Below are 12727 nucleotides of genomic sequence, written 5' to 3'. Positions count from 1 at the left end.
TAACGGACCTTTCTCAAATGTTCAATATTTTTTGTTAGTTCACAATGAATGTATCTTCATGAGAAGTAAATCAGTTTTTTTTTTAATTTATCCACCTTTGTTTGAGATGGTTAATGACTGGACCAAAGGCGCATAACAGTTCCCACTACTGAACCTCAGCCTTCCAGCTACCGTACCCCTACCTTTTCGTGGTACCAACTGATGTGCGAGTAACCAGTGGAAAGATCGGGTAACCAACCATGGTGGGGCTGCTGGCTGCATGCTGACAGGGGGTGGGGCTTCCTTCCTCTGAAGGGAGTATCCTGGGATCGGCACCAACAGAAGCGTTCTAAGTAACTTTAAACAATGGAGCAATGGAGCGACACAATGGAGTTGGTCGCTGGCCTTGCAAGCCCGCACTATTAAAAACAACAGCAACAAACGCAATAACGTTAACTACGGACCGGAACAATCGGTTAGGACCTAGGCAACGAAAACGGACTAACGATTGGATTCTTGGAACATGGAACTGTCGATCTCTCAACTACCTAGGAAGTACCCGCGTGCTTTCCGAGGAATTGAAGACCCGCAAGTTCAACATCGTAGCGCTACGTACAGGGATGGTCACACCATCTACCAGAGTTGTGGAAGCACACATGAGCTGGGAACAGCTTTTATAGTGATGGGAGAGATGCAGAAGCGGGTGATCGGGTGGTGGCCAATCAGCCCTAGAATATGTAGGTTGAGGATCAAAGGCCGTTTCTTCAACATTAGTATTATCAACGTGCATACCCCACACCTCGGAAGTACCGTGGACGACAAGGACGAATTCCACGCGCAGTTGGAGAATGAATATGACCGCTGCCCAAAACATGATGTCAAGTTCATCATCGGGGATTACAACGCTCAGGTTGGCCAGGAGGAGGAGTACAGACCGGTGATTGGACGATTCAGTGCACACCAGCTGACGAATGAAAATGGCCTCAGACTTATCGACTTTGCCACCTCCAAGAACATGGCCATACGTAGCACCTTCTTTCAGCATAACCTCCACCATAGACTCACCTGGAGATCACCGAACAGAACAGAAACACAAATCGACCACGTTTTGATAGATGGTCGGCACTTCTTGGACATTATCGACGTCAGATCACATCGAGGTGCTAACATCGATTCGGATCACTACCTAGTGATGGTGAAGATACGCCAAAAACTATCCGTTGTGAATAACATACGGTGCCGTCGCCCGCCACGGTATATTCTCGCGCGACTGGAGCAACACGACATCGCAACTCAGTACGTGTCATCGCTCGAAGCTGCACTGCCAGAAGAGGGAGAGCTTGATGAAGCCCCTCTAAGGGATCGCTGGAATGCCGTGAAAACAGCTATCAGCAGTGCTGCGGAGAAAGTCCTGGGACACGTGCAACCGAATCGACGTAACGAGTGGTTTGACGAAGAATGTCGGCAGATTTTGGACGAGAAGAACGCAGCGCGGGCAACAATGCTGCGTAGAGCCTCCCATCAGAATGTGGAGCGATGTAGACTGAAACGGAGGCAGCAAGTCTAACTCTTCAAGGAAAAAAAAAGCGTCGCCAGGAAGAGGAGGAATGTGAAGAACTCTAGCAGCTGCACCGCACACACGAAACACGAAAGTCCTAAGCATCCCGCCGAGGCTTTGTCCTACGAGCCGAAATGTGGAGGGATAAGAATGGAGGCATTTTGACGGATGATCGTGAGGTGATCGAAAGGTGGAAGCAGCACTACGATGAACACCTGAATGGCGTGCAAGCAGGAGACCACAACAGGAGCGAAGAAGACGTTGTCGGTGCAACGAACGACAAAGATGTGCCACCCCCAACAATAAGCGAAGTTAAGGATGCGATCCGGCAGCTCAAGAACAACAAAACGGAAAAGACGGCATCGGAACTGTGCTTATTAGGATGGGCCCCGACAAACTGGCTAGCTCGCTGCATCGGCTGATCGTCGAGATCTGGGAAACAGAACAACTACCGGAGGAGTGGAAAGAAGGGGTTATCTGCCCCATATACAAAAAGGGCGACAAACTAAACTGCGAGAACTATCGAGCGATCACAGTCCTGAATGCCGCCTACAAAGTGTTTTCCCAGGTCAACGCCCGTCATCATTAGCCAGCAGGTTTGTAGGAAGCTACCAGGCCGGCTTCATGGAAGGACGGTCTACGACTGACCAAATTTTTACACTGCGGCAGATCCTCCAAAAGTGCCGTGAGTTTAGAGTCCCTACACACCATCTTTTCGTCGATTTTAAAGCCGCATACGATACAATAAACCGACTAGAGCTATGGAAAATTCTCGACAAAAACGGCTTCCCGGGGAAGCTGACAAAACTGATTAAGGCTACGATGAAGGATGTGAAGTGTTGTGTGAGAATTTCGGGTGGAACGTCGGACCCATTCTAGTCTCACAGGGGGCTCCGACAAGGTGATGGTATCTCCTGCTTATTGTTTAACGTCGCGCTAGAGGGTGTTATGAGACGAGCGGGGTTTGACATGCGGGGCACGATTTTCAACAGATCAGGCCAATTTATTTGCTTTGCGGATGACGTGGATATTGTCGGCAGAAAATTTGAGACGGTGGCAGACCAGTATACCTGACTGAAACGTGAAGCAGATAGGATCGGACTGAAGATTAATACGTCAAAAACTAAGTATATGCTTGCAGGTGGGTCCGAGCACGACAGGGCACGCCTAGGCAATACGGTAACAATCGACGGGGATGAGTTCGAGGTGGTCGACGAGTTTGTGTACCTCGGCTCTCTGGTAACTGAGAACTACGATACCAGCGGGGTTGATAAGGAGACGTATTATCAGTGGAAGTCGTGCCTACTATAGGCTCCATAAAAAACTACGGTCACAAAATCTGAGTCTTCGCACCAAATGTATCCTGTACAAAACGCTAATAAGACCGGTCGTTCTCTACGGGCATGAGACGTGGACAATGCTCGAGGAGGACTTGCGAGCACTCGGAGTTTCTGAACGTCGGGTGCTAAGAACCATCTTTGGCAGTGTGCAGGAGAACGGAGTGTGGAGACGTAGGATGAACCACGAGCATGCGCACCTCTACGGTGAACCCAGTATTCAGAAAGTGGCTAAATCTGGAAGGATACGCTGGACAGGGCATATAGCTAGAATGCCGGATAGCTACCCTGCAAAATTGGTGTTCGCTTCAAATCCGTGAAATTCGGGAATAGCGGGAACGAGAAGGCGAGGGGCGCAACGAGCGAGATGGGTGGACCAAATGGAGCACGATCTGCAGAGTACCGGGTGCCCGCGGAAGGCAGGCAGCCATTGACCGAGTAATTTGGCGGAACCACGTTATGCATGCCACGTCTTAGAACGTACGGCCATCTAAGCAAGTAAGTAAGTATTTGAGAGCTGTAAAAAAAAATCCAAATTTTAGTTGTCACCCGTTAAATGGTTGTAGACATACCATTCTCAAGGCAACTATTCGTACAGCTTGGTAACTCCCCAGTAGCTCTGGTATACCTCAGGGTAACAATCTTGGGCCATTGCTGTTTAGTTTGTACGACGCAGCAATACTAGGTGCAATTATGTGCAGCATTTAGATGATTGAGGACTGCAGAAAATTACTTGTTTTCGAGTTTGGAGAAATGTTGTATCATCAGTCACTATCAAACCAGAGATGTGATCCGCTTGGACTACGAAACTTCCGTAGTAAAATTGTAAAAAGTAGGTCCGGCACAAGAACTTGGAGTTATACTTGACGAGAAACTAACTCTTAATTTCGGCTATAATTAATATGGCTAATCAAAGTCTTGGTTGCATCTTTAAGATAGCAAGTGAATTTATTGATCCACTTTGTTCCATCTTTCGTTCGGCACTGGAATTCGCAAGTGCCGTTTGGAGTCCTCACAAGGTATCGTGGACAAATAGAATTTATAATCTACAACGAAAATTCGTCCGTTCTGCGCTGAGGCAGCTTCCTTGGAGAGAGCAATAGTAACCGATATGCATAGTTAGTTAGTTTCAACGATCCGTCAACGATTTGTTCCGACAACGTGTTACTGCATCTGTTAGCCAAATTGTATCTTCAGCATTCAACAGTCCAATGAATGAATGATAAAAATAATATTTTACTACTCATTTAGCCATCTTCTGTAATAGGCATTTGTTGTCAATTACCGGCTAAAAGCATCAACTTGGTTCTAGAGAAACCCATATTGAGTGGTATTTTGCAAAACGACAGTCAAACAGCATCAATTGCATCACGGACATTTCCAAATATTCACAGAAATTTCACAAAACAGCTTGGATTTCACGATTTAAATTTTATTGTCAATGAACTTTTGAAAAGAAGTGGGTAGAATAAAACGAATACTACACATGAAAATGATCGACACGATGCAAAAAAAAATCAAGCTCAAAAAATAATCAAAACAAACGACGCCAATTTAAATTTAATTCAAAATGAAATCTGATCAATATCGTTAGTTCAGACAGTATAGAAGTTGGTAGTACTAATAAAAGGTAATAAGTTCCAATATTACGTGCAAACTTCATAATTCTGGATAAAACAAAATTGTTTGCTCAACAGTTATGGGTCAGTTAACACTAACCCTGAATGTTTTAACGTCTTTTTTTCTTCTAATGTGCACTTTTTATTAGTTTTCCTCCGTTATATAAAGGAGCGTTGAGAGTGGTTAGCTCCCAAGCCAGTTGCGGCCGACATTCAAGTTTATTCGACTGTTATATAGTTTTTTAAGCTGCAGACCGTATAATAACTACATTCTTACTTGTTCGACGACAATACAGTAACTTTTTAATTTACGGTATTCGTGACATGTAGTTTTATCAAATTCGAGCTTGTTTAAATTAAATTTAGTAATCATCATTGGGCAATGAATTGTTGTCGAATCAGTGAGAAACTTTATAACAATACAGCTGTGGGTAATGAAAGTCACACAAGTGGGAAAAAAGTACAAAATCGGTAAATCAATTGATGGATACATTGTGTAACCGAACCAGATTAAAATAAAACTTAAAAATTTAAACAAATAAAATTTATTTTCAGTGCTTTATTTCTTTGCTCAACGAACATCGCTACTCAGTACTTAAACACTGGCTGAACAAGTTTGAAATTAGTTGATAATTATTCCAGCCAAGCAAGCGGGAAATTAGTAAATATGGAGCCTGTGTAAGACTGGTAATAAAGCTAGTGAGAATAAAAAAATTATATCCACGAACAATTTATACGAAAACAAAACGATGCCGATGGTTTTTCTGAAGTTACACGTCGTTATATTGCTTTGATGAATATAATGCTAAATGATGAAAAGCGATCTTTTCTTAGAGTGTTATAGCATTCACTTGTTTCCACTTTCGAAAGTTATTGATTATCACAACGATTACTAAGTACTGCCAGTACTGCCAGTACTGCCACAAAATCATCTTTTGGGGAAAAAACCTGCAAGCCAAAGTATTTTTATCCCAGATCCAGGTGTTCGAATATTTGAACACAATTTACGGCTCAAAACACTCGTATGTCACCCGTGCTCTCGGTATTGCGCGTTCGAAAAATTGAACCAAGTATATGTACCAGCCGTATCCCGGCAGCAATTTACTGCTTTCCGAAATGAAAATTCCGATAGTACGACACCATCTGGTTCACCGCTTTCGATCGGTCGGGAGGAGTGATTTGCATCCACGTATGAAAATCTAATTTCAAATTCCTGTTACTTCTCTTTTGATTCCACCCACAATGCCACCACTCTGCGCCGCTCGTGGTACCCATTGCATGCCCGGCCGGCCTTGCACGGAGCAGAAAATATTTTATTGCCGGTCATCATTTTCGGCTCCCTTGGCGGACTGACACTTTTAATCATCATCCTCGTGGTGGCAATGTGCATCTGGACCAGAAGAAGCCGGAAGCAGCTCCCACCAGCGGATGTGATACCGAAGGTAAGTCCCTCTGTAGACACCGAAGCCTGTCCAATGCAGAGGCATCCTAGGGCGACCAAAGAACTGCAAGTTGACTTCGTTTTCCACTGAATCTTCCACCATCAGTCGTTTTGGTCACCCTATGGAAGATATTTTCCCTTACCCTTTTCCTTCTCTTTGCCTATCTCTCTCTTTCACTGCCATTCCGTCGAGTGGAATTTAATTTCCTTCTTTACATTCTCCCTCTTCCATAATCTATGGCTATGTATTTTTGCAACTGTTGACCGACAAAAAAATATGCAGCACCACATTTCTGAAAAGGACTGCAAGGAGCTGTACCGCCGAACATCGAACGTTAGTGACCTGAAAATAGATCGTGATAATGAATTTATGGAAACCAGCCTTGGACAAGATGGTATGACCACTCAAGTGAATGTGGTTCTCGGGCCGGGCACAACAACTGCCAGCACCAACGGCACAGGTCTGGCGGATGAAACCGGCTCGATTGGCTCCTCCAGCAGGAAGTGTAAAGATTTCCGGTACGATGCCCTTTGTGAACAACACAATTTTTACATTTGTCGTTATAACCTTTACCCCTTTCGCATTACCGAACAGCTTTTCCGGTGACTTTACCGACGGCCCCGGCCAAAGTTCCGGTACAGGTGCTGCAGGCAACAGCAACAGCAGTTGCAACAGCAATAGCGGAGGAAGCGGATACGCACCATACGTGGATTACTCACGTGGCTACAGCCCCCCGGCAACCCACCTGATGCAATTCCGAACAAGTTCCAGCAGCAGTAACATCAAGAGTAGCTTGAGCAACCAGAATCACACTAGCGGTCACACGACCCTCGGTCGCCACCGAATGTCCGAGTTGAGACAGGAGAACGGACTTCCCAGCATTCAGGGCAGTTTGGTTTCCCTACCAAACGGACTAATCAGTAAGTAATACACATTTTACTGAAAATTCTTTGACACTCTGAGTACATAACGACTCAATCCATTCGTACAAAGTTGACCAACCCACCTACAGTGACGACCTAGCGCACGAAACTTTCTATTCAAATCAAATGACGGCCCCAGTTTACTACTTTGTACGAGTTACAGACTATTTCCAGGCCAGCGGAAGTTTCACGTTCTGAAAAATCTATTATTTTGAACCATAAATTCTCGACGAAAACGTTTTCCCATCCGAAACATCGCAGCAAAGGGTAAAACCGGCTGGAAAGACAGATGAACTTTCCTCGCCGTGATAGTTTTAATAGATTTCAGTTTACTCAAACTTTATCACATCGTCTCGGAACCGATCCGAGAGCAGCAGCGAGTCAGTTCCATCTACGGTTTTGGCCCAGGAATGTCTGATTTACCGCTCTGCCCGTTGCCAGCTGCCAGTGATAGGACACCGACGAGCAGCAACAGCAAGTTTTACCTGTGCTGTCTGTCGTAGGTAAGACTTTTGTCAGAAATGAATTACTTCTGACGACTTGCTGTTGTTAAAATTTAGATTAAAGTTATGTACCTGCCGGTGTTTGGCTCTGTGCAGTCAGCCACCTGGAAGGGGCAGGGTGGAGCTTGTTATTTCTAAAATTTTGCAGGATAAAATTGTGCTTTTGGATGCGTTGCAATCGTGTGAACATGATTGTTAGTTGTTCACGTTACAGTTGAATAATTTTATGCTCCGTTTATCATCCATGTAGGTGCGTGTGTGTAGAGATAGAATTACTTGCAGTTGGTGGAACATGAACTCGTCAAAAAATATCTAAATGGCAGCAGGACGAAACAGGTTTTGGCTGGCGAAATGGTTGGCTTCATGGCAGTTGGAAGCAAAACTTTATTTTTGAGGTGTAAAACTTATCGAGTTACTCAGTTCATTCATAAACATTCGTCGTTAGTTTCGAATAATAGACTGTCGCTATCGATAATATTACATCAAAACGTTCGAGGACTTTAAAACGTTTTTCGATTTTTCTTGTCGGGTTTCGAAAGGTATCACTTCAGACCTACCTAATAAATTTTGATCAGTCCCTATTATTTATGTTCCTTATAATCTATCTTCATAATTTGGTTCATATTAGGAGCAGAACAGGCCTCGAAAAATATCGATTAGCAGTTTCGCATGAAGCTTGATTCCTGACATTGCAGTGTTGTTAGTCTCACTCATACTGTCTGTGCGTGCTTGCTGCTATTCAGAAGGATGCATGAAGAAGGAAAAGCATCTCGTGAGCGTGTGTGCAAAAGACTCGAAAAGCGTAACATATGCCTCGTCCTCAAGCAGAAAGGAGGAGAAAGGTTTTGCTTCGCGCTCGCTCTGCAATGCTGCTTGATACCAGTTGAAACTGTTTAGGTGTAGTAGTTTGGTGCTGCCAAATACATTGGAGAAACGCTAGAGCATTAATTGCGTTATGCCGAACACGCAATCATTGTTACAAATTACTTCGAAAATTTCTCTGAAAACGCACAATTTTGTACTGGTTCCACACCATCCAACTTTTGCGTGTAGTCCTAGCGGAACGCTAAACACGTCACGGAAGGCCCCCCTAAACCGCAGGCGTGAGAGTGTCGCAATTAAACCTAATCCGACGCTACGCGGCTCAGTAACTGCTATTCCAAGCAGCCACTGAGTCACTGTCGGACATAGCCATCGTATCGGACCCCTACCGCATACCTGCCGGAAACAGTAACTGGGTAGCGGATAAGTCCGCAACGGCGGCCAAATGAACGACAGGCGGGTTCCCGGTTCAGGAGACTGTGTCGCTTGAACGTTGGTCTACGGAAAGGTTCGCCCATATATAACCGTGAAACTTACTTACTTTACTTTTACGGCGACAGACCGATTATCGAACCAATGCCGAATCCAGCATAAGTCGCCATGTCAGTCGGTCTAGGGCTGCTATCCTCCAATCTCCCCTAACACCTATTTCGCGAGCATCCTCGTCGACAGCAAACATCCAACGGGAGCGAGGCCTACCTCGAAGTCGACGGCCTCTATCGGGATTTCTGCTAAATAAAGTTTTCGCTGGCCGTTCTTCCTGCATTCTAGCTACATACCCAGCCCACTGCAACCTGCCGTATTTTATCCGCTTTACTATATCCGCCGATTTGTACACCTGGTACACTTCATGGTTCATGCGTCTGTGCCAAACACCATTTTCTTGTTTGCCGCCAAGGATTGAACGCAAAACCCTGCGCTCAAAAACACCAAGAGCTCTCCGATCGGCTTCTTTCAACGTCCATGCTTCATGGCCGTAGAGGGCCGCGGAAAGAATTAATGTTTTGTAGAGTGCAAGTTTAGTACGGGTTTGCAGACTACGGGACCTCAGCTGGTTACGCAATCCGTAGAAGGCCCTGTTTGCAGCTGCTATCCGCCTTTTTATCTCACGGCTAACTTCGTTGTCACATGTCACTAGTGTACCCAGGTAAATGAATTCGTCGACTACTTCAAAAGTTTCACCATCTAACCCACCTCAGCACCAACATCCGTCGGACTACCACGCTCTACCAGCCACCATGTATATCGTTTTGGTAGAGTTAATGATGAGTCCTACTCTCGCAGCTTCTCTCCGGAGAGGTCCGAAGGCCGCTTCCACAGCTCTATGGTTTATACCAATGATGTCGATATCGTCCGCAAAACCGGGAAGCATGTGAGACTTCGTAATGATGGTGCCGCTTCTTTGCACGGCGGCCCTCCGTATGGCATCCTCCAATGCGATGTTGAACAAAAAGCTTGACAGCCCATCTCCCTGCTGCAAACCATCTAACGTCACGAAGGAGTCCGATATCTCACCGGCTATCCTGACGCATGATGTAGATCCTCCAAGGGTGGCACTAACTATTTTTGTTGCGAAACCATGTTCGACCGTAATTCACAATAACTCATTTCTCTTTATTGTATCGTACGCTGCCTTGAAGTCAACGAACAGATGGAGCGTTTGCAGATTAAATTCTCGAAATATATCGAGGATCTGACGCAGGGTAAACATTTGGTCCGTAGTGGAGCGTTCCCCTCGAAAACCGCATTGGTAATCGCCAACAAAGGTCTTCGACAACGGCCGAGAGAATGTTGTTAACGGTGTTGAGAAGGGTTATGCCCCGATATTTACTACAGTTCAGGCGGTGGCCTTTTTGTAGATTGGACATATGAGACCCTCCAACCAGTCCGAGGGCAATTCTTCATCGTACCACACTCTCAGCATGATCCGGTGTAAATCACGATACAGCGGTTCGCTTTAAAAAGTTCGGCTGGAATGCCGTCCTTACAAGCTGCCTTGCAGTTCTTCAGCTCTTTCACTGCCTTCTTAACCTCCATGTCCATGGATGGTGGGTCCACAGCTTTGCCATCATCCTCAATCACCATCCTGCTCCTTTCGACTACGCTGTTTTCTTCACCATTCAACAACACACTAAAGTGATCCTTCCAAGACCTGGTTTCTTCCGTTCTATCGGTAATCAGGTTCCCCTCCCTATCGTTGCACATGACAGGGGCTGACACGTTCCGGTTCCTGATTTCAAGCTTTTCCCATCGTACCTAGAGAAGCAATCTTCCGTCTCCGTAAGAATCCGCTCCGAATGCTGTCGTTTCTTCCGGCGATGGAGTCTTTTTTCAGCAGCTTTAGCTTCCCGGTATCTTCCTACGCTCTGACAAGTCACAGCCCTGGTTAACATGTGAACTCTGGCGCGGTTTTTTTCATCCGTCGCTTGCTGGCACTCAGCGTCAAACCACTCATTGGACGAGGCTGTCGCAGATGTACCCAACACTTCTCCCGCTGTGGTGCTGATTGCACTGTGGATATGCCTCCACTGTTCATTCAGGCAACCTCCAACTTGATCCTCGATCCGCTCATCAACCTTCCGCAGGTACCCTGTAGCCACTTCTCCAGTTGATAGTCAGTGGATGTATACTGTATCCTCCTTGTCGTCCTGAATTTTAACACGTTGGACAACCGGGCGCGAATCTTGGATACCACGAAATAATGATCCGAGTCAACGTTTGGTCCTCTAAACGACCTCACGTCTGTAACGTCTGAAAAGTACCGACCATCTATCAGAACATGGTCGATCTGGGAGCAGGCCTCTCCATTTGGGTGTCTCCAGGTATGCTACGTATATTCCGGTGTGCAAAAAGGGTGCTACAGATAGCCATACCTCTGTATGCAGCGAAATTAACAAGCCTCAGGCCGTTGTCGTTCGTAGTAGAGTGGAGGTTTTCTTTACCAAGCACGGGGCGGAAGAAGTTCTCCTGCCCAACCTGCGCATTTGCATCCCCGACGACGATTTTGATATCGTGTCCTGGGCACTCATTATACGTTTTTTTTCCAGGAGCTCATAGAACTCCTCCTTCTCTTCATCGGGTTTATCGTTGGTCGGTGCGTGATCGGCCCCCATCTAATGACACGCTTCATCTGTTTCCCTACGAGCACGAAACCGACTCCCCTTTCTGCTTTCACGCCGCCACTGTAGTAGATGTGGTACTTGAATGAAGTGCCCGCAATAGGATCTACTGCCCGGAATTCGCGTTCTCACGTTTTCGGCCACCTCACCTCCTGTATGGCAGCAACCTCGACATTCACCTTTTGCAGCTCTCTAGCCAGGATACCTGCACGTGCCGGTTCAAGTAGAGTCCTTATATTCCAAGTACCGAGTTTCCAATAATCGTTGTCCTTTTTCGTACGCCTAGGTCCATGCCGATCATTCCGTTCCGTATTTATATCTGCATTGTTCGTAGTATTTTACCTTCGGTATGCTGCCTTACTAGGGCTGCGATATCTAGCCTCGCGATGGGGCTGCCGTCTTAGATATAGCTGGCGAGGAACCGCATTTCGTAATTCAGCCGCCCGCTCCGGGTCAGACGCTGTTGTACGCCGCCCCTAACATGGGGGAACATGTTACCGTGGAACTAACGGGCCTAATAAGCCGTTGGCAGTTGCGAGCGACTTCAACGCTTGGTATATTGAGTGGGGAAGTCCCTGAACTAAGCAGAAGGGCCAGATCCTGTTAGAAGCTTTGGCGAAGCTCAACTCAGATCTGGCTAAAAGCACTTGCAGCAGAAACGTCGCAAAATTGATTATCGACGTGACGTTTGGCAGCCCCGGACTGATCACAAACTGGAAGGTCGGTCAGCTATAGCGTGAACCCCAACCCCAACCACTCGCGGCTGAAAGACATCGTACAATGATGCCGATGTATTTTTGCGGAAGCAATAAGATGAGAGCTCGAAGGGGGCAAGGCCCCCCGGAGGGCAGGCCAACTTGTTGCTACACTATCGTGGGCGTGTGACGCCGCCATGCCGAGGTCTTGTAGAAATGGAAGGCCACCGGCTTACTGGAGGACCGACGCGATAGCCGACCTCCGTAGCGCGTGCCTTCGATGCCGCAAGATTGGAGCGCCAAGCGGCATTCAAATCCGCTAAGGTAACGCTTAAGAGCGCGATAAGGGCTAGTAAACGAGCCTGTTTGGAGAGACCAATACGCACTTATAGGCGTTACCCTATGGGCCAAGATCAGAGGCTCGTCAGACCTCTGCACGGAGCAAACACCAGCGATGCCGGAGCGCATCATTGAGGGACTCTTCCGACATCACGAGCCAAACCCCTGGCCTCCAACCAATGACGGCAAGGATGAATGACGGCAAGGATGACGAACGGTGAACTCATTGAGATCGCAAACTCCCTAAAGGTGAGTAAGGCACCGGGACCGGACGTAATCCCTAACCTGGCCATTAAGACAGCCATAAAGGAAGCCCCTTGGTTGTTCAGGGCGATCATGTCGAAATGCTTAGACAACTGCCTCTTTCCGGATGAGTGGAAGCGACAGAGAA

The 12727-nt window shown here is 46.6% G+C and overlaps 1 pseudogene; it reads left to right on the top strand.

The window, feature by feature from the left end:
- The window catches only part of LOC129718509 (irregular chiasm C-roughest protein-like), a 281965-nt pseudogene that overhangs the window by 257795 nt on the left and 11443 nt on the right, over positions 1–12727 (top strand).

The sequence above is a fragment of the Wyeomyia smithii genome, chromosome 1 (assembly GCF_029784165.1).
Source record: "Wyeomyia smithii strain HCP4-BCI-WySm-NY-G18 chromosome 1, ASM2978416v1, whole genome shotgun sequence".
Taxonomy (NCBI): Eukaryota; Metazoa; Arthropoda; class Insecta; order Diptera; family Culicidae; genus Wyeomyia; species Wyeomyia smithii.
The sequence above is the reverse complement of the archived record's forward strand: the minus strand, read 5'-3'. Positions and strand labels throughout refer to the sequence as shown.